Genomic DNA, 23,619 nt, shown 5'->3' on the forward strand with positions numbered 1-23,619 from the left:
ACTACTGGTGAGTGTTATGATCTCAGTTTGAAAATAAAAATCTTGGCTCAGAGAGGTTCAATAACAGTCCCAGGATTACTCAGGTAGGAAGTGATTTAGCTTGGATTTATATGCAAGCTCTCCTTGACCAAAGTGCCCTTTGCTTTGCATTTTACTATTCTGGGAGGATTTTGGAGGAGGATTTGCTTCACAGAGCCTTCCCAGAGAATGGAAGGAGCCATTTGGATGGCCATAGATATTGAAGGACACATCTATTTTTAACACTTGACCTTTGTAAAGTTAGGTTTGTATCCTGCAATCCCAAATCATAAGATCGTTATCATTTTCTGTTTTTTTTTTTTTTTTTTTTTTTTTTTTTTTTTTTTTTTTTTTTTTTTACAAAGAACTTTGAAACCAAATGTTTCTGGGCAAAGGACAATAGAAATGGTAGTATAGTGGTCAGAGCATGGACTCTGAAGGCAAACCAGCTCAGTTCTTCATTCCAGTTCTGCAGCTACTGGTGGTGGTATCAGGGCGACTTACCAATTCTGTGCCTCAGTTTCCTCTTTGTATAATAAGCGTTAGAACAGTACTTATTTCCAGGTTATTGAGAGAATAGATGAGTTAATATATGCAAAGCTCTTAGTGTACATCATGCACATAGAAAGTACAGTATTAGCTATTATTTTGTTATTTTTATTTATAGCAATTGACGTTTAAAAATACGTAACAGTAGAATAAAATTATGGTTGGAGACTTCAGTACAAGAGAATCCAAACATAACTTTCGTGATGATTCAAAAAGGTATTCCATTTTTATGCGTCAGATATAGTTGATCAAATTAAAATGAAGTAAGGAACTCAGTGTAAATTGATTTACTGTGCAGTTGTTGTGGAATCTGTTACTTAAACAAGGCCCCAGACTGGAATTTCCCGAAGTGGGGTGAGGAATGACCTAAGAGGCAGCACAGTAAACAACTACAGAAACCATAGATCCAAGAGTTTGAAGAAACTGGATAAAATGTAAATTTCAAGGGAGAGGCAACTCTCCTATTGTTAACTTCTCTTTAGATTGCTTTGAGCTAATGCTTAGTGTTAATGCCTGGCAAATTCCAAGCAGGGAAAAACATAGGGACTTATCTTTCATATTATATATGATTAAAATTAAACTTGATTTGTCCATTAAGCAGTGCAGTAACAGGTTTTCTGACTGTTCATAAGGCATTAGAGAAATGATGCATATCAAGAAGACGTTCATTTTCCAAAGGACACTAATCAATGCTGAGAACATTTGCTATAAATTATTCACATTTGTTATAAACTACTCCATCTTTTTAAAAATTAACGGTACATAACCTATAATCTAGGAGCAAGCTGCCTCACCTTGGAAAGTTTGATTATGAGGGACTGATTACAATAAGAGAACAAAGAGGATCCTGAGATTGGAGCTCAGTGTCTTACGAGGAAGAAATCACTGAGCACCCGTACATCTGATAAAACGTGATCTCTACGCCTTGTTGTGTGTTCTTTCACCACACATTAATATTTCATGCAACCATTTCAAAATAAAGTCATAATGTGAGTCATAAATCACAAAACCGTGGTAATAAACCACTTTGGTTTATATTAGCTGTATACGGATGATACTTAAGCATTTCCACCATTAGCACGGACTATTTGAGCTTTCTGTATACCACATTTGCTCTATTTCTTCCATTTTAAGTGGTAGGAATATGGGAAACAATGCTAAATCCATTCATTAGTGATAGAACTATGCTATTTGTTCTCATAATTGATTTCATTTCAACTTGGACCTGTGAAAATGATAGCACAGTTGAAAATGACAATATTGTTGACCTTGTTTTAGCAAAGAACATGCCTTTTCCAGTGAGTCCTGCTGAGGAGTAAAGGAAGATCAGGGGAAAATAAAATGTTGAAAGAAAAAATAGAACAATGCATTGAAGATTAGAATTACTTAATGTGTAAATATGGTTTATGCTCATTAGTGAATGGCTTATTCCTTACATAAGCTCCTGAAATGATGCCATTATAATGTATATCATCTTGGTCATCTTCTTCTTAGTTTTTTTCTAGTGGGATCTGTTCCACTTACTGCTCAGTATTATTGAAATAGTAACTATAATTATTATAATTCATAGTAGGTAAACAGGCTGGATAAGGTTACAGCTGAAACATGTCTATATTTCTATATATATAGATACTTTAAGTTCTGGGATACATGTGCAGAACATACAGGTTCCTTACATAGGTATACATGTGCCATGGTGATTTGCTGCACCTATAACCCGTCATCTACATTAGGTATTTCTTTTAATGCTATCCCTCCCCTAGTCCCCCACCCCCCAACATGTCCCCGTGTGTGATGTTCCCCTCCCTATGTCCATGTGTTCTCATTGTTCACCTCCCGCTTATGAATGAGAGCATGTGGTGTTTGGTTTTCTGTTCCTGTGTTAGTTTGCTAAGAATGATGGTTTCCAACTTCATCCATGTCCCTGCAAAGGACATGAACTCATCCTTTTTTCATGGCTGCATAGTATTCCACAGTGCATATGTGCTTAAGAGAGTTGGAATCTCACTTTGTCAAACAGTGGCATGATCATAGCTCACTGCAATCTCACGCTCCTGGGTTCAGGCTATTCTCCTGCCCCAGCCCTCAAGTAGCTGGGACTATATCTAATTCTTGATGTGAATTGAAAGTTCATGCATTGAAGGCATCCTGAATTTATAAAAACCAAACTCCCACCAATTAGACAAACTGACCAAAACATAAACATATACATATATTAGAGACTTGTAAATATTTAAAGATGCTGCTGCTAGTAGTTTCTTGTGCTTAAACCACTTGGCATAATCTTCAGGACAAGGGCACTGTCTGTGAACAGTTGGGTGGGTTCATGTCTCTTCAGCCCTTGACTTGCAAAGCTTGAATGAGGTTAGCGTTCAATGTCCTGGATGGATGCTCATGGTTTCTGTCAGATGCCGGGTCTGCAAAGGAGCTAACTGTGTTTCCTCGTCTATCAAAAATAGCAAATAGGTGCAGTCATTGGATTGGGAAATGGTTGGAATAATTAAGAAAATGTATACAAAAGCACATGGAAAAATTAGAACATTAGAACCCTTTATGACTAAAAATGTATTTTTTTGTTCATCAAGTAATGTATTAATTTATTAAAAAGTTGATTGAAAAGTGCTCTGAGGGGTTGCATGGCTTCAGTATTCAAGATAAGTGAGCTAGGGTTCTGAAAACCTGGAAAGCACACGTTGAGTCTGTGGAGGGCAATGACTGCTCACTCATTCTCTGGGAATGTGGTCGCTACTGTCAGGCTATCAGATTTTTAAGTATGGCAATCAAATCCACTGAAAAAATAAACAAGGCTGCATATGCTAAATAAAGCACATTTGCCAGTCTGATTTGTTCTGCCAAAACTTTTGTGTTGATATCAAGACAGAAACTTGAATGTCAGCATTGATGTTGCCTTTCATAAAAAGAATGCATACAATGTTTCAGGTTTTCTAATGAAACTTTACTTTTGAAGGTACTCAGATGTTTTTCTGCCCTCTAAAATCTCCAGGGGACCCTACGTTTTCGTTGAACAAAGATTTTCTTAAGAGAAGAATTAGATAGAAGATGATATAAAGAAGCAACATGTCTGAATTTTCAGGGAATGCAAATACATATACAGTCAGCTCTCCATTTCTATGGGTTATGTATCCATGGATTCAATCAACTGAGAATCAATATTCAGAAAATAAATGACATAGTGAAAATAATAAAAAATTTTAATATATAGTATAACAAGTATTTACATAGAATTTACATTGTATTGGCCAGGCACGGTGGCTCAAGCCTGTAATCCCAACACTTTGGGAGGCCGAGACGGGCGGATCACAAGGTCAGGAGATCGAGACCATCCTGGCTAACACGGTGAAACCCCGTCTCTACTAAAATACAAAAAAAATTAGCCAGGCGTGTTGGCGGGCGCCTGTGGTCCCAGCTATTCGGGAGGCTGAGGCAGGAGAATGGCGTAAATCCGGGAGGCGGAGCTTGCAGTGAGCTGAGATCCGGCCACTGCACTCCAGCCTGGGCGACAGAGTGAGACTCCGTCTCAAAAAAAAAAAAAAAAGAATTTACATTGTATTAGTTATTACAAGTAATCTAGAGATGATTTAAAGCAGAGTCATGTACCCCATAATGACTTTTTGATCAACACCTGACAGCATGTATAAAGGTGATCCCGTAAGATTATGATACCTTATTTTTTCTGTACTTTGTCTATGTTTAAATATGCTTAGATGCCCAAATACTTAGCATTTTGCTACAGTTGCCTACAGCATTCCGTACAGTAGCGTGCTGTACAGGTTTATAGCGTAGGAGCAATAGGTAGTACCATGCAGCCTAGTTGTGTGGTAGGCTCTGCCATCTAGGTTTGTGTAAGTACAGTGTGATGTTCATCCGATGACAAAACCACCTAACGATAAATCCCTCAGAAGCATCCCTGTTGTTAAGTAACACTTGACTGCATAGAAGATGTGTATAGGTTATATGCAAATGATGTGCCATTTTATATAAGGGACTTGGGCATTTGTAGATAATCCTCAGGGTCCTGGAACCAATTCCATATGGATACTGAAGAGTGACTGTATTTGGCGTCTTATAAAAGCTAAGGTACGACCAGACCAAAAGAAGGTAAACTGAGCTGAGCATTTCTGCAGTTTCTAGAGCAGCGAAGGGTTACTACCATGCAGCACAATTTAGTGCATGCCATTTGCTTTTATGGAGGGCAGAAGATTGCTGAATGTTAGGTCACTGTGGCCAAGAATAAAGCTGAGCTTTGACCTCAGAAAGGAATTTGGCCTTGATTTCAAGAAAGCATTTAAAACAATAACCCAACACTTTGGAGTACCTAAATGGATGGTGGAAACTACTAGAAAACCACAGGTAGTGTTTGCTCAAAAAGAAAGTGGTGGGAGGTGTGTGAAGGTAAGGGCAGAGAGAGGAGCCCCGAAGCCGCTGGAAGGGCACACAAGTGCTCCAGAATTGCAATACTTATAACGATGAGGGACCTGTGAGAGGAGGAGGGTGACAACGGGAAAAAGTTGCGGCGAGAGAAGAACATGTTAAAAGATTCATGCGTGCAAAGCCTTGGGAGGATATCCATATCGTGTCAAGGTAACACCGCCATTCTTTGAGAGAAAGGATTCAGAGATGCAGCCAACTTCCCAACACGGACATCCCTTTCTTGTACCTATTTAATGGCTGCTATCCATTTCCATCCCATTGCTGGACCCCCCCGGCCCCATTAGCTCTGCAGGGAAAGAAGAGAAAATGCCCTAGACAAGTCGGATGCCCTCCTGGCTGCACGGCAGTCCAGGTTTTGGATGCATCATTGAAGTTTGGGGTGGGTGCCATCTGTACCTTCGGAACGCCATGCTTCCCCTTGCCAGCACCCCGATCCCCATGGCGGAGAGGGCATTTCTCTGAGAGCACAGACTGGTGGATGAAGGCAGGGAGTGGTTACCTGTCTCTGTCTGTCACTTATCACCATGTGTTGTCCGTGTCACTCAGTCTGGCTGTGCAGGATGTGGCTAATTACTCACTGGTCCCCTGCAGGAATCCACCCATTTTGAGTCTCGCGCTGCTATTCATTTTTAAATTATTTCTCCCCTGAAATAAACTGAGACATAATTCCATGTCATAATAGAGACAAGAAGGAGTCCTCACTTCTTTTGAAATAGAACAATATCTAGTCAGTTTCTGGGATTTTTATTTTTAGCTGGACAGTGATATTAAAATGTGGGTTACCTCAGTTGCTTCCCATTGGAAACTTGGCTTATTGTGGTTTACTTTCTAGTTATCAATAGAACTAGCTCCAGGAATAATGAATACTCATAAAGGTGCCTTTATGCTCATCTCCTCAGTAAAGAGTTGTTCTCTTCTTGAGTTTAAATACAATTAGGGAAAGGATTTATCTTTAGTGAGCATTTTTTAAAGTCCCATGTATTGGACAACATGATGCAACTTATTTAGTGTGGTTTAGTGGGAGTACTGTCAGTAATTTTTCACTCACTGAAATGGAAACCTCATGTCTGTTGTATTTAGCTGCTGAAAAACAATTTAAAAACTGCATGTAATCCCTGGAGTATCTGAAGTCAGCTGTTGACATTTCTTTTCTTATTTAAAATAGTGTCCCTAATTTTCTGCCTTTAGTATTGGTGTCCTCATAATAGTGTTACTGAGATTTTTAAAATCTGAAGCCTGATTTCAAGACTTTTTCCTAAGTTAATATAGGAAAAGTTCAAAGTCAAAGTCAAATCCAAGACGTTTGTCTCCATTTCAAAGACAGAAAGACCAAAGTGACTTTTGACATAATTTACATCTCACAAAATTATACAATACATTGCAATTGCTTATTTATTAGATTAGGCCCTGGAACCAATAACAAAGTTACTTAAAAATGTAAACAGTGAGGTATTGATTAAATCAGCCACGAGTACATGTTGACTCCACAAAAATGCCAAAGCTTCTTATAACTCGGATCAGCACAATCTGACTCCGTTTATCCTCACCTCCTTTTGAAATTGTTTAAGCAGTGTTACCACTTAATTGCTAACCCATCTGTAGCAGGAAACAATTATTCTGAATAAGCCCACGTACCACACTGGTTTTCCAGCAGATTATTTAAAAACAATATTTCCTTAAGATAACAATTTTGATAATGATGCAGGAAGGAAATATATTTGCAATTAAATGAACATGCTTTAGCACAACAAGCAATAAAAAGCTTAACACTGAGCCTTTGTGAATTAAATGCCTTAAATGCCGGAACAACATTGGACAAAAGTCATGGTTCTGCTGACACATTTATTTCTCAGTAAATGAAGACTGTTTAGGTTTAATGCGCTTGTGGTTAGCAATAGTTTAAAAGATCAATGTAAATTCGTTCTGAACTAGTAAATAAGGCTTTAATGAAACTTCTAACAGCATGCTCTCACACCTTAGGTCTCTTCATCATTTCGAGGTGACACAGCAGGATTTGCCTTGAGTTTGATGACACGCACACAATGTTATGAAGTGTTTGACAGATTTTATTTGATGTTTATTTGATTTATGGGGTTGATATTGGATTTCAGCATCTCCTTATCACCCTTTTGTTCACACTTAGCAGAGTGCTTATAAAGATAGTTTCTTCTAAATGTGCTTATTAATATAACATATATACTGTTAATGAAAGGCAGTTTGGAACTGGGATCATTAAACATTTCCACTCTGCTAAATGAGGTAATGTATGAGAAAGCACTTTGCAGACTGTAAAGCCATATACAGATGTTAGTTATCATAATTATTGTTGTTACAGGAAACCCAGGTTTTATATATTATTATTCTGTTTTCCTTTAACACTTAATTCAAAGAGTAAATACAGGCAACCAATTTCCTTAAAAACCTGCTGCAGCTTTTTAAACAATTCTGAGCGTTTCATTAGGGTTTATTGTAAGTCATGCGTGATGCTATTAATTTCGTTTAGGCTTAAAAAAATGGACTGACATAATCAACATGACTCGTAACATTAAACTTTCCCAACATGAAACTTGCTTAAGAAGGTGCTTGGGAACTTTCACCTGGGCCCGGGAACCACGAAAGGAAGCGCATCCAAAAGTTCTTCTATGAGACGTCAAGATGCCGCCTATTCCCTTTTCAGTCTTACTGTTAATTTGCCTTTTCTGTCCTTCACAGATGTTGAACTTCATGAGTTACTTTGTGGGGGTGCAATGAAAGGGAATTTTTTTTTCTTTCTCTCTCTCTGTTTCTTTTTTAATCTGATTGAGGAGAGACATAGGGACTGGAAGACATTCATATGGCTATAAATAAAAGTCAAGATACAATTGTTGAGGTAAAAACAAATGATTTCTTGCATTAGAATTTGACTCTTACCTTAATGATGTGAGGAAAGCTTGGCAAATTTTATGAAGAGTCAGAAAACTTACCCGTGGAGATGGATGATCATGCTTTCTGCACAACACTCCTCTGTGGTCAATCAAGAGTTCAGTTTACTCTGTATCATATAAACCTCACAATATGATCATACTTGTCTTTCTTTTTCTTCTTGGTTTAAATATGTAGTGAACACTGAAGAAATTACTAATGATTTATTTGATATCTAAACAAATGAAGCAAATAGTTTAAATAAATAAAAGAAGTCATTACCCAGTTCTGGGGCTTGGGATATACCAAATGCTCTTCCTTGTTGTATAGCTAAGAAGAAAACATAAATGCTAAAAGGCAAATGAGTGGAAAGTACTTCTTTCCCTTGGTAATTCTTCATCTAAAAGTGTTTAAGATGTAAAGGTTGTTAGTAAAGAAATACTGTAGCATGGCACATCCATTAGGAGGAGTAAAATAAACATAGTTGTTTGTGATTGGAAAGTAACAAAGCACAAATAACTCAGAACAAAATACTACAGCAAAATAGGGGAGGCATTAACTAAACTATATGGTCTGGTAGCTCCAACACCATGCTTTTCACAACTAAGGATTCAAAGGTAACTTGACTGTGGGGCCTATCAGCTATTTTGGAAAGTTCCAGAATGTATATCAATCCTAGCGAGCTGCCCAGAATTCTGATGGGACAAGAAGGGCTTAATATCGTAAATATCAGTATACCGGCTCCGTGTCAGTATTACTCTGGCCATATTGAAACAGTCCCTATTGTCTTCAATCATGTTAATGTTTGAGGCTCCTTTTTCCATTCTGAGATTTCTTTTACATAATGAATGCCTTTCTAGTAAGTTCTACAATTAAATTCATATAATTTTATAGCTTTTTAGTAACTCGCTTTTATCTTTCATAGTGGCTACTATTTCTTGAGAGTTTACAATACGCTAGGCACAGGGCAATGTGCTTTATGTTGATCTCATGTCACCTTCCGAATAATCCTATATAATCATTATATTGTCCCCATTTTCAGGTGAGGTAATTGAGGTTAAGCAAGGTCAAAGTCAAGTTCACTCAATAAGTAGTGACACAGCTGGGATTAATTTCAGTGTCTGTCCTGCACTACTACCTATTTATTTAAATAAACTACATGACTATATGTCAGATGCTTAATGAAAGGTTTAGAATGGCCAAATGAATGAATTAGAAAAAAGTCGCACTGCTAAGTCAGTTCTGTGACTATATGAAAAAAATCAAAGTAAAAATTATAAAGATGAGAATAAAAATAAAAACCACATGAGTGCAGTTGCTGGGCACATCGTCACCAGGAATATTCTGTTTTGAAGTAAAGGAATATCAACTCTTTGGCAGCTTGATAATAACTTAAATGACAATGAAATGTATTTATATTAAAAATGATGTTTAATACCCTTGTTTCAGTTAGGACAGGTGACAGTATAGCCAGAACATCTCAGAGTAGAATATAAAACTTAACTTTTTTTCTTAAAAATTCTGTTCAATAGATTTGCTTTTCTGGATTCCCAATAACAGCATAACAGATACTGAACAAAGGAATATTGTTAATGAGTTAATTGTCAGTTAATTCAGTATTTTATTTTTCTTGTTTGCCACGTGATAAATTATATGTACTACAGCTCGATTTTTTTATGCTTAAAATAATTTTTGAGCCGAAGTATCCCTTTGTCTCAAAAATTATTTAATTGCCAGAAACAGAATCATAAAAATAAGGTTTTTTTCCTATTAAAAACTTCAGAACACAGACAATTTTTAGAAAGAAAGATGAGAAATCCTAATTTGGATACAAATAATATGACCGCTAACTCAGTGGTAATCAGATCTGACTTTGTGACACACTGAAGTGCAGTGAGGTTTTTAAAAGGAGGATGTGAACTTTCAACTCTTAAAATGTGTTTCAATTTGCTTCAAATTAAAAATAAGTATGTTCACAGTAGGGTATTGAAACTGTAAAATGTTGGCAATGCTGGAAGTGCACATAACGTCCAATGAAAGAAGGAAATCAGGAGTTGAAAAGGAAAAAGGAAGTAATTTTATTGAAACTAACACAATTATTTTATTTTTACTTAAAAATAAAAGTAACCTTTTAACATGTGAAATATATGGAGAAGTGAATCTACTTACCAAATTAAAGCATTGATTGTACCAAACCAATTGAAGTTAAAACTACTAAGTTTGTCATTTTGATCATAATGGGTCATTAGGGAGCCTAGAAATAACAATCCTATTTTGTAAAAACAGTTTTGCTTCGTAAGAGAAAGAAAAAGTAAGGTAAATGAAGATGTGGGTAAGCATCTAGTATGGAATCTCTATCTACATCTATTTTTAATCAATAGAAAACACTTCTATACTATATGGCTTTAAATAATATTCTTGAAAGATCCTGGTAACTGATTTACAGTTGCCAATTATAAGAATGATTTAAGGAGTTTACATGTATTTAATTTATAATTGAAACTAAATTGTTATATTTCTCCAAGCAGTATACATTTTTAGATGTTGGCTTTTGAACTGTATAGAATATTGCAAAGAACTTCCAAAATAATCATTTTTGTTATTCCAAAATACTGACTGTAAGTTGTTACATTTCACCCTATTAATGTCAATCAATCCAAGTAAAGAAACAAGCAATAAACTCTATTGATAGTTGTGGAGATGCAGAGTTGCTGGTAACAATAGCAAGTTAATAATGCCAGAAAACAATTGAGAGGTGTTTCTTGTGGTGTTTTGCAAACACTGGCCACATTTTCCCACAGAAGTAACAAAAACAAATAGGATGAGGAAAGAGAAATAATTGTCCAGGCTGTTTCTAACAAGTTTTGGTTAAAGGCAAATAAAATCAGTCTCAAATATGAGTTACTGTAGCTGATTGAGGAGTTAAAGGAAGTAAGTTAAAGGAAGCAGTTGTGTCCAGTTTGGAGTTGAAGTTAGCAGATCTTTGAAAAAAACTTTCTCTGATAACTAAGGCCAATTAATAATGACTTACATTTTCTAAATTTAGTTTACTTTCCCATCTGCCTCAAAAGTGACGTTTGTTTCCAATAAAAACTTAAAACATCTTCCCAAGGTAACAAAAAATGTCATTTAAAAAAGTCTGAATTAGTCTCTGACATGTACATGTTGTCCAATTTTGGATGTCTGGTCTTTTCCTGTTTCCAGGTAAAGCCCAAATAATTGCTTTGCTCACTGCTTCCTTTGTTACTGAGCAGTGGCAAGAAAAGACAGAACCTGTTGAGGGAACTTACTCTTCATTGTATTCCATGCACCCATTTATTCCCCATTGAAATGGGTGCCGAGCGCCAGGAAACCCACAATATTTCTAAGCATGTTCTTGAAGCATATGAGCTTTAATGAGTGTTAAGAGTACCTTATTAACTTGCTGTTGCCTGCTGAGAAAACATTGTTTATCTGGAATTGGCTTATTGCTAATGAAAGAATGTATTAAGGCATAGCACAGGCAAGGCATAATATGAACACTCTTTTTCTAAATATTTTCTTTCAGGTCTTTCTCGCTCCAGTTGATGATATTAAAGAAGGGTCAGACACGTCATCACTCACTCCTTTACTTACTGGAAAAAGCAAAAGGATTTTATTAAGATTAGAAAATTTTCCCCACCCCATTTGTCTCTTCTGCACCAGCGTCTCAGCAACTGCCCCGTTTGAACTGTGAGATGCTAAATAGTTCAGATGTTTTCCTCTTCCTGTAATCATCATGCATATGCCGAGCTTGGACGTCTCCCCTGCCTCATGAATTTTGCACAGTGGCCCCAGCTAGGCTCCTTCTTGTCGTGGGGACAATTGCCAAGGCTGATAGAAAGCGAAGGAAATTGTGGAAAAGAGGGTTCGCTTTATTTAACAGGGTTCCCATCATTTTAGTGTCTGTAGTTTTTGGGCATGTGCCCTGAGCCCTCCAGCCTCGGTTCCTCTCTCTCACTTTACGCTGTGTGCCCTGACTATTGGCTGGTCCTGAAACATGGCTATGTGGCACTGGTATGCACCTTGTCGTCTACACAGCTGCAGAGCCCAGCTATTCCAAAATGGTGGTGGATGCTAGCAGGTGATGGGGAGGACTCATCTCCCTTCTCCCTTCTTTATTCGCTAGGATCCAAGTAAATTCTAGTGGGCAAGAGGAAGAGAAGAGAAACTACAACATCATTATCTTACTGCTGGAGGCAGCAGATTACGGAGCCCTGCCTGTGACGTGTCAAATGCACTCTGTGACAACCAAGACCCTACACATCCGGGGGTCACTTCAGGATTCCTCCAGGCGGCAGTTGCTGGCCTAGACTCACTTCTTCAGGAGGGAGGTTCGCCCTGGAAAGCTGATCTGCATTTCTGCTGGGATCGATGCGGTGGAGACGGAATACATTGGTAAGTAGTTTAGCAGCTAGTTTCGTCTCAGCTGACAATGATTATGGATTGGGGTGCTCAGAGCAAGAATGCACAAATGGTCTGGAGAAAAACCAGCAGTGAAACTCTACATTTTTTGTAATGCCTCTAAATCAGCAAAGAAAAACGCTGCAGAATAGTTTCAGGTGTCTAGGAGAATACAAAGAGGGCTCCAGGCAGGTTAATGGACAGATATTCTCCTGATGTCCTTCATTCTGCACCTGACCCTCTTGGAGGCCATGTTACCTGCTCTCTGACACTCCTTTCTCCCTTGCCCTGTCCCCACTGGTTCTTGGTCCTACTGGTGTTTTTGGTCCCATTCCCACTTTCGCCCTGGCCCTCTGTGGTCCTAACTTTTCATCCCAGAAGCCCCTTGTCATGGCCAGAATCTAGTTGTCTTCAGAAAATTAATCACATGTCAATCTTGGTTGTCCCTAAAAATCCAGGACCAGCAGTCCCCTATGAATTTCTCTTGTGGGTCTCAGTAAAAATACAAAGTTAAAAGACACTGGGAGTCACAGTAGCTTAACCACTATCTTTTAAGTCTCACGTAACTGTCCTCCCTCAAATAGGCTGTTCCCAGTTCTGAATGAAACAAAATTCCCTTCTGTGATTCTGTTTCATTGCCCTCCAAGATTTTCTTCATAGCTCTGATCACTATTAGAGATGGAAACAAAATAAAAGCATGAAGAAATAAATCCCACCTCATGAGCCTTGCACCATGCCAGGCACATGGTAAGTGTTGATTCAGTGACTAAGTAGATTTTTTGTTCCTGCTTCCGTAGTGGGCTGTATCTAGCAACAAATGGTATGTTCTTTATAAGAGAAAAAGTATTGGGGATACTTTCCTGCTTTCTGAGTTCTGTTTTGTTTCATGATCACTCTTAGATTTGTTAACTGTGGGCATAAGAGCATCTGATACGAATATGGTTCAAGTTGAATCAGCACAAATGAATCATCATCATAATGATAAGAAACAGAAAACTGAGAAAAAGTATTGGAGATATTTTTCTGGTACTGATAATATTTCTGGTACTGATAATATTTCACCTTAATATTTTGCTGTGTTTGGGTCTATTTCAACAGATTTTTGATAGAACACCCTGAAATCCTCATAGGAGTCATTAAGGGTTTGATTGAATTCAGAATCAAGTGTGGGTGGGAAAATGGTCTTGATAATCCATGATTGAGCTTTTTGATTGCTTGGTACATTTTTTTTGGGTGTGTGTGTGGTCTTATGCAGCCAAACCACTCTTCAGACGACACTCCTATTACCCCACACAGAGTAAGTCTGATCACACAAAAGCCCTCTGTGTTGTGGCCCTTTCAACGCCCATCATCTCTACTTTGAACAACGGGTATGTTGTTGAGCTCTGCGGCATGAGTTCTCTCAGAGGTGGCGCCATCCTTGCTGTCAAATATCACAGTGACGGAGCGTTTCACAGTGCTTAGGGTGAGATGAGTTCAGAAGCGTCGTCCAGTTCTGTAGGCACATAGCATAGAGGTCAACACTGTAGGTTTGATGACTTTGGGGCCAGTGAGGCCCGTTTTGTTTCATGACCACTCTTAGACCACTCTTAGATTTGTCAATTGTGGGCATAAGAGCGTCTGATGTAAACATGGTTCAAGCTGAATCAGTACAAGTGAATCACTCTTACTCGAGAAACTGAAACAAAAAACCAAGCACAAACCAACATGGTAACCTTTGGTGAACTTGCAGGCAAAGTATCTCTTTTTCTCCCTTCCTCTCTCTCCTCTCTCTTTCTCTCTTTATATATGATCTTTAATTAACAAACTGAATGACAATCAGATAATACTGTTTTTATCCTGGACTGTGACTTTAAGAAGGCATTGTTTATGAAACACCGACTGTGTCACCACTCATGGGCATTGCAGAGCAAGATCAGCGTCTCTCTCTTCCTTCCCTTCTTTGCGGTTGACCCTCTGTAGGTGCCTCAAGGACCATGGCACTGACTCCTTGTTTATGTTACTGAACTTCATGGTTAACAAAATCCCGTTTTCCATCTAATGAATTTGCCCTGCAGGCACAGGAAAAGAGTTGGTTCCACCATTTTCGGAGGCCAAGCAACAATAAATTTTGCAGGATTTTGTTGACGTTAATTGGGTTTGTATTGGTGTGAGACATTCTTGCTCCTGCCTCATTTGTCTTCTGAATCATTTGAATCGCCCACGTTCTGGGCCAGCCAGTCATTCAACCATGTGATTCCAAGCTTAACAATATATCCGAGTCACTGGTGGCTCAATCACACTTTAGTTTATTGCTCAATAAAATAATAATAACAATAAGTTCAGACATTTAACCAAGCTGCTTTTCTCCAGGGGCAAAATAAAGCTTTCCAGTTTAAAAGAGGGCATGCTTTCATTTCTGTTTTTTTTTTTGTCTGTTTTTGTTTTTTTCCCCAAAGAAATAAGTCAAAATGCTTTTGGTATTAACAAAAGACCCTTTCCAGAGGTGTAGTTACTAACACCTGGAGAAAATCCTAAGAACCAGAATTGAAGACAAAATGGAGAAGACATGGGGGCGATTATTGTTTTTATGATGGAGACACATACTCATGCACACACACAAATACGAGTTGTTTTCTCTTATAAAAATAATTACTGCCCAATTCTTATGTTATCATAAAACTATAAATTGCAAATGTCTCTGTTGAAACAGTCTTTCTCTATCCTCAGGTGGCAATAATATGTGAAATAAGTTCTCGCTTTGTTTTTATTGTGGGCAGTAGCTCGTGCAATGTGCTTGTGTACGTAAGAAATTTTGATGTCTGTTGTGTATGAGTGGAGGCATAGGAAGCTGCAGGCAAATTTGTAAATGGGTCTTTATATCTGCAAGTTGGCTACTAGACCATTGCTGTCTTGGTGAAGGGCCATTTAAAAAAAATTCAAATCCGATGAGTATTGATGCTTTGGTAAAATATGATGAAAACTAATGATTTAAAAGTCGGTCATGCATTTGGATGTCATGGTTATGTTATATTGCTATAAAACTTTCTAAGTACTTAACTTCCAGCCTCTGTGCTTATCTTGATGCAGACTGGTTACACATAGTTCCTGGATCTCACTGGTCACAGACCTTTCTTTCAGTACCTCCATCCTGGACTGCTCAAATGCAGAGAAAGCTCTATTCCAGGCTTGAAATAAATGAGATATCACTTTAAAAAACACACACTGGGGATTAAAAAAAAAAAAAGAAAACAGTTGTAAACGAATGAGCTTACTAAACTGTCAACATAATAGGGTTTTTTTTTTTTTTAAAAAAAGACTTTCAACAGTTCACTGTTTTCAGATACCAAAAAAAAAAAAAAAAAAAAAAAAGTGCTTTTAAATTGACTTCAATGTTTGTCCAGTCTGAATCTAACACATTTTTGAATCTTGTCAGTGGTCAGTGTGCCAATTGTGGAAACATTTGCAAAGGTGTTGTTTTCTCTAAATTTGCTTCACTGTTTTATGTAAAAATTATTGTAAAATTCCTTCTCAATCCCTAAAAAACGTATGCTTCTTTACCCCACTTTATCATGGCACATTGTTTTCTAGGATACATATAATCATATATTGTTTTTATGGCTGAGGTGTATCTTTGTGAAATGGCTGGCAGAGCTCAGAGGAGACATTGGCCTGTCCCCACATAGAGAGAAAGACAGTCAACTTTTCACTCTGGTTTTACTAATGTACCAATCAGGATTTCTTTTTTTTTTTTTTTTTTTTTGAGATGGAGTCTCGCTCTGTCGCCCAGGCTAGAGTGCAGTGACGCGATCTCGGCTCACTGCAAGCTCTGTCTCCCAAGTTCACGCCATTCTCCTGCTTCAGCCTCCCGAGTAGATGGGACTACAGGCGACCGCTACCATGCCTGGCTAATTTTTTTTTCTTTTTTTCTGTATTTTTAGTGGAGACGGGGTTTCACCATGTTAGCCAGGATGGTCTCGATCTCCTGACCTTGTGATCCGCCTGCCTTGGCCTCCCAAAGTGCTGGGATTACAGGCGTGAGCCACTACGCCCGGCAACAATCAGGATTTCAAAAGTGTGCTGCCCGAATGTTGAGACATAGAGTCAGTTTGGACTTTGATATACTTTTACTGCTGGTATGTATGCTCAGACATCCATATGTGTACAGATGCCCCCGGAACAGTTTGATCCAGAGTTCACATATTGCTAAGAAGATGGGTTTGTCTTTGTGAACAATGTAACAGTCTCCCAAACCAGATAGAAGTGCAAAAGTTCAAGCTGCTATGGCAGGTTTGCTCAGTGAAGTCAGTGGAGCCCAAGATCCTTCTGTCTTGTTTGTCCATCATCCTAGCATGTTGGTCACACTTGTGTAGTCCATGGTGGCTCATGGCCAAGCTGCTTTCTAGTCAACAAGAAGGGGAGTGTGAAGGAGAAAGGAAGAATATGGAGCAAGGGAGAACATGGGCTCCCCTTTTGGGGCATGACCTGCAAGTTTTATACATTTCTTCCTTTCACATTCTGTGGGGCCATCTGCTCCAAGATAAGCACGGAAATTGAGAGTCAAGCACTTAGAATGTTTTATAACAATATGGCATTGCCTTAAAATCCAAACATGTGTTTATTTCGTTATTTGGAGATATAAAGTTCCATTTGCAAATCAGCCACCCAGCTGCAAAGAAGAAAATGTGCTTGTTTTCTGAACTGCCGTGTGCCCGTCAAATATGGAATTATTGTAGGGGGCCAGCAGTATCTGTACAGACGCCTTTCCAACTCCCATGTCTTGGTTCATTTTGCTTCCCAAAAAGTGTCAATTATTTGCCTTATTGTCATTTTCTGAGATATGAGGCCATGATGTACATACACTGTGGATTTACCAGGAACTCCTTCACACCACCTTGGCTTCCTCTCAGTGCCACCTTACTGCATGTCGACAGCTTCCACCTATTTGATCTCAGTGTTGAAGGGAGATTTTCCTAGGATCTAAACCATGATGATTTGTGTGGAATATACAAGGAAGCTGAAGTTCCTTAAACCAAATGCTGCAAGGTGGGAAGTGAATAAAACCTAGTTTTAGATGGCTTCTGCAGAACATGCTGGAATTGAACACATACAGAATACAGGGAGGCTGTGGGTCAAATGCAAATATGGACAGCTTAGTATGACGGTGGTAATAACATGGGGGTAAAATCTTGGCAGAGTTCCCTTTCTGGAAAGAATTCTAGGTGTCTCCTGAACAGTGAACTCATAATTACATCTTGCAACTGAGCCATTTACTCACCACCAGTGGAAATCCCTAGGGAGGGGCCTGAAGGACAGGCCTTCCTGTGCTTTCTTTAGCTTCTGTGGCTGTTGAAGAGGTTTGAGGCTCTCCTCTTACCTCCACCCCACATCTGACCTGGCCTGTCCAAAGCCGATTGTGCAGCATCCTGAACCCCTTTACTATTTCTCCTGTTTCTTTTCCTCCTTCCCTCCTTTGTTTAAAAATGTTTGGGTCATGGCTGTTGAGATGGCCATGGCTTTAACCAAACAGAAACACTGAAATTGCCGACTCTATGGAATTGGTTACTCATGCATCTTCCCTTCTTGCTGGGATAGAGGCTGGAGTGATGTCACTGTGGAGTCTGAACCAGGCTCTCTGTTGGGGTCTTACGGAAACTTTATCTGAAGGACATAGCTAGGTGGAAGGGATGGACTGAGCAGTGGCAAGCAGTGAGAAGCAGCTATACTGCTGCATTCTGGTCAAGAGCACTACATAAAGACTCTCACAAAGGGAAGGAGGGGTGAAGTGACCACCTGCATCGAGAATGAGCAAGGGCAGCAGCAATCAGGGACTCCCGACAGGGCATTGGGCTGCTTCCACAGAAGCCAGGAGCGATTTGGTTGAAGTCATGGAGAGGCTCCCATAGAGGAGAGGCCAGTGCGAGGAAGTCCTTATTCTTATTTTTCTTTTTGTCTTGTTTATTTTTTAAATTTTAATGTCTGACATCTGAATGTCTCTCAGGAAGAGCCCTGTCTTTATTTAGAAAGTTACCCAGGCAAGCTGTTTGGAGTTGAGATGGGATTCAAAGGGCGTGGGTTTGGCTGCAGACAAGAAAGCCAAAGGGTTGCAAAAGAAAGAAAGAAATTGAATTTGAATGGTGGTCATATAGTTATGTATATATAGTGAATGTGTAGTCTGTTATCCCTCCCTCCCCTCTCACCCTTTCCCCCAAGTCCATTGTGTCATTCCTATACCCTTTGCACTCTCAAAGGCATATGTATATGTGTGTGTGTGTGTGTGTGTGTGTGTGTCTTTGTTAACCTTGCTTCTCAAATAGTGCCAATTGTTTGCCTTATTGTCATTATATATGTATATGTGTATATATATGTATATGTGTGTGTATATGTATGTATGTGTGTGTATATATATGCTTTTGAGGGTGCAAAGGCATAAGAATGATACAATGGACTGTGGTGGAAAGGGTGAGGGGAGTGAGGGATAACAGACTACACATTGACTAGAGGACATACTACTCGGTGATGGGTACGCCAAAATCTCACACATCATTACTAAAGAACTTACTCAGGTGACCAAACACCACCTGCTCCCCAAAAACCTATGGAAATTAAAGGAAAAAAGAAATTGAATTTGAGGGTTACAGAGATACAGAGAAAGAGAGGGAGAAAACTGGAGCCCAATCGGTCAGAAATTATAGAGGAAGTTAAGAACAGGTGTGTTTCAACATTGTAACTATACTAACAACCACTCAGTTCTCTACTTTAGACAGGTGAATTTTATGATATGTAAATTATATTTCCATAAAGCATTGGACGAAGAAAGCACAAGTGTGTCTGATATGCAATTTCAGGTTGCTTGCATTGCTACAGTATAACCTCCAATGCCTCCACAGAATTGAGCAAGCCTCATGAAAGGATTTGTTTATTTAGTTGCTTGGTTTTGGTGGAGATCTAGAAATGAAGGAGGATTGCATACTTGGCTTAACATAGGTTGGAAGGAGACGGTGTGCGCTGGAAAAAGAGATGTTCCATAGATGCCTAGCTCACTGGAACCTGGGGCTTTAGGCCAGAAGTGTCCAGGAGAGTGAAAGTCCCCAATAATTTGCAGAAATTCTGGAAACATTAGACTCACAAAGGAGGGTTATCTGGATCTTGTGGACTGGTGACTTTGAGTTTCTGTTAAGTACAGTAGAATATTTCTAACATATGACTTATATTTACTTTTATGGAATGCCCATGGTTCTGGTTATGGTTATATTCTGCAAATTCAGCTTTTTCAACAGTGCATTCCTGGGAAATAATGACTCCAGAAGATTGGCAGTGAGAAAAAGGACTAGATGGTCAAGTCAGTGTTAGCGAACACTGCAAACTCTATTCCCTCTCTGAGAGTCACAATGTACAATAACATATTAAAGGCTCTAAGAAGGTCTGCAATAGGGTCCATGTTTGTTTAGCCTGGTATTTCCCATACCTAGTTGACCCTGACCTCTTTTCAGACAGCACACATTAACAGGGAACGTCCTGGGAAACATGGCTGTTTTATCTTTGAGCAAGGACCGTATGCCTGGAGCTGGAATGGAACTCTGCATCAGACCATGCCTGATATTCTTTCATTTATTCCTTCATTCTTTCAGGGTTGGGAAGCCTGTGTTGCTTTGTGTTTGTCAAAAGCAGCAAACTGTTGAACAATAATCATTCAGCAACCACAAAATGTATCCAGGGAATTGGTGCTGTCAGATTTGGATATTAGTCTTTGGTGGCCTAACTGTAGTAATTAATACACAATGATAATTCAAATGCAAATGAAATTAGCAATGCAATTTGGTTTATCTGCGATTAATATGGTGTAGGCATATTATTACTGGCCTACCACTGGCTAACGTCAGCCTCTTTTCATGATGCTGTGTAACACAGTGAGTCAACATTTCTAGTTGGATTCTCTCCCTTGCAATCAAATGTCCCTGATACATCCTGCATATAATTTTGTTTTATACCTTCTGAATAATTGTCACAAATACAGCAGATGTTCCTGACTGCTTAGGTGAATGCCAACTATCGGATGGGAGGGAATAAATAAAAATAGTAGTTTAGAACTCAGATACAGTAAATATGGTGGAGTAGAAACTAGCGGAAAGGCCATGCAATGTTAATACTCTAACCATTATATTAGACAATTCACTTGTACAACTACGTGGTGATGCAGTTCTCCACATTCTTTCCCTGATGCTATTCTCATAAGTATCTGTTCATGTCTACCTTTAGCTCAGGTCTGGTAGAACTCTCATAACACGTTAGAAGGATATTGTTTGACATTGCAAACTTCTGTATGATTCAAAAGCGGGATGGGAGCTGGTTTGTGCTGCCCATGATGGCTTCTTCTGCTGTGTCTTTTAATGACTGCTGGCACGAGAGGGCCTTCTCCAGCCACTCTCCATCCTTTCCCCAGTTTTTACCCATTTTTAAATTTTCCTAATTTCTCCTCTGGAATGTTGTGTTTTTTCTTCCTGCTTTTTAAAAAGTGCTTTCCGTTTTTTCCTTGTCTTGTGAACCAGTCTGTGCACCACTTCATGTGCGGGTACACAAGGATTTTGGTAGAATTCTGGGTGTCTGTCTCTGATATTTAAGTGTTAGTGAAGTGATTTGTGAAAATCTTAGATAGATCTAAGATAACATAACAAATTCCATCTTGAAGAATGCTGTCCTCGATGTGAAAGTGAGGAGAAGCAGCAGGTGGGCTCATGAGGTTAGCAACAAGGAGGAGCTAGCACATAATGGCTTATGTAATGGAACCATTTAATAAAAATAGGTACAACATACTAGTGTAATTAGATGAAAAGGTCATAGAAATCGTCAATTTAGATGGAGGTGATATGAGAAATAGGACTTAAAACTTCCAGGAAACTGTCTCCTGGAGATTATTTGAACCACAAAAAGGGTTTTGCATTTCCAGCTTAATAGCCAAAAGCACAAGGCCATCCGTGGCACAGTGCAAGATCTCTGCAGAGCTTCTCTAACTGTAAGTGTTCAGGGGTAGGTCTCATGCATTACTAATGCTAGAACAATAGAGCTGCCGAAACTCCCGCTCCGTGAAAGCGACCAGCCTGATCCTTGACTAGTGTTACTGAGTTTCTTCACAGGATAATTGCGGTTGATTTCTCTAAAGAAAAATGTCCAACTTTTCTATTACTGAAGAAAACAAGAAATAATTCAATTGTGCTTTAACAATAAATAGCTTCAATTGTGCTTTACCAACTTTTATCTCTAAGACGTATGAATTTTGCCCCATAACAGTTTCCTAGTATGTCTTCTAATGGGACATTCATGCTCCTTTGTTTTCCTGTTTTTCTGTCAAACCCATCTACATGTAAGGTGAAATTAAGGGCTGTTCCCTTTTGAGATGACCCCTGTCTGATCTCTGCAGATGCCACCTTTAGCTAATGTTGTTACTCTCTGTGATAGACTGTCAACAATTGTGTGATAAATTTTTTAATTTTATTTTTATTTTGAGGTGAAGTTTCGCTCTGTCACCCAGTCTGGAGTGCAGTGGTGCAATCTCGGCTCACTGCAACCTCCACCTCCCAGGTTCAAGCAATTCTCGTGCCTCAGCCTCCTGAGTAGCTGGGACTGCAGGTGCGTACCACCATGCCCAGCTAATTGTTGTATTTGTTTTTTAGTAGAGACAGTGTTTCCCTGTGTTGGCTAGGCTGGTCTCAAACACCGGATCTCAAGTTATCTGCCTGCCTTGGCCTCCCAAAGTACTGTGATTACAGGCGTAAGCCACTGCACAGGGCCGGTAGACTCCTTCTCACTCATATCTGTGGTGTCCTGATTTCTTCCTTCTCGCTAGAAGTGCCTTACGAAGTGCTTGGCTCATGGTGTGTACACAATAGATGTGTATGAATGAAATATAAAAGAAAAGAGAATGGTGTTGGTTCACTGAGAGCTGGCAACAGGAGTGTGCATAATGACTGCTCCCTGTGGTGGCAGAAAGTGAGCCTGCCTTAAAGAACAGATGAGCACTTCTGACTTCAGGGACCCAGCACTGGGCACAGGCAAAGGCACCTGAGATGTTAAAACATCCACTGTAGTGAGTAACACCATTCAGGGAGATGCTTCTCCACCTCCGTCTTCTGCTTCTCAAAGCAAAAGATAACAGTCCAAATGCCGTGAAAGAATGTGGGTCTATTATTGACAAATAAAAACAAGGGATACCCAATTAAATTGGAATTTCAGATCAACAATGAATAATATTTTTAGTATAAGGATGTCCCAAGTATACTATAGTTGATCTGTCAATAGTTGTTCTTGGAGATGGACACAGCTTAGGAGAAGTAAGAAAAAGAATAAATTAATGTCTTTCAGATACGGTGGCAATATATTCTTGCAGTATGAATGATCATTTTCGAATCCTTCCAACCATCCATCTTCTTGCTTCTGTTTGTGTTCCAGTTTGTGGTTTGGAAGGGCACTCGTGAACCAGTGAATTAGCTTGGTGTTCTTAATAGGTGATCTCATGTTACCTGAGAAATATTTTGCAACATTACACAATTGCTGTTATTCTTGAATTTGTGTATAGGTCAGTTTGATGGAACATGTATAAAGCATGAAACTGATTTTTCACATATCCCTAGATATTTCTATATTACTTAGATGTTGCTTTAAGAAATGGTGTAAACAGAAATATAAGTAATAGCAATCTATAGGATAAAGTTAAAATATTTTGTAATATTTTCGATTTGAAGATGATATGTAAAATTAATATGTTGTTTCCAAATTTAAGTACTACTTTAAATCTGTTATTGATGATTCTGCTCACTACTGCCTGAACAAAGTTTTTCTTTGAAATTGAAATTAATAAAAAATACATTGTCTCAGGTGGCATTAGAGTCAATACAATGCATTTTATATGACAGCTTTGATTATTGACATTTGAAATGAAATAAATAGACTGGGTGCGGTGGCTAACACCTGTAATCCCAGCACTTTGAGAGGCTGCGGCAGGTCAGATCACCTGAAGTCAGGAGTTCAAGACCAGCCTGGCCAACATGGTGAAACCCCGTCTCTACTAAAAACACAAAAATTAGCTGGGTGTGGTGGCAGGCACCTGGAATCCCAGCTACTCAGGAGGCTGAGGCAGAAGAATCGCTTGAACCTGGGAGGTGGAGGTTGTAGTGAGCCCAGATCGCACCACTGCACTCTAGCTTGGGTGATAGAGTGAGACTCTGTCTGAAGAAAAATTAAAGAAATAAATGTTAGGGAATAAACATAATAGTATGTACATTTTAATTTTATCACTGTGCC

At 39.0% G+C, this 23,619-nt stretch overlaps 1 long non-coding RNA gene across 1 annotated transcript in view; it reads left to right on the forward strand.

The window, feature by feature from the left end:
• Window positions 1-12,232: 12,232 nt before the first annotated feature.
• LOC111525625 overlaps window positions 12,233-23,619 on the forward strand; it is a 208,284-nt gene continuing 196,897 nt past the window's right edge. The window contains exon 1 of the long non-coding RNA XR_002726164.1: window positions 12,233-12,336. This is a non-coding gene — a long non-coding RNA (uncharacterized LOC111525625). The remainder of the gene's footprint in view (window positions 12,337-23,619) is intronic.

This window comes from Piliocolobus tephrosceles, chromosome 19, assembly GCF_002776525.5.
Source record: "Piliocolobus tephrosceles isolate RC106 chromosome 19, ASM277652v3, whole genome shotgun sequence".
Classification (NCBI taxonomy): Eukaryota; Metazoa; Chordata; class Mammalia; order Primates; family Cercopithecidae; genus Piliocolobus; species Piliocolobus tephrosceles.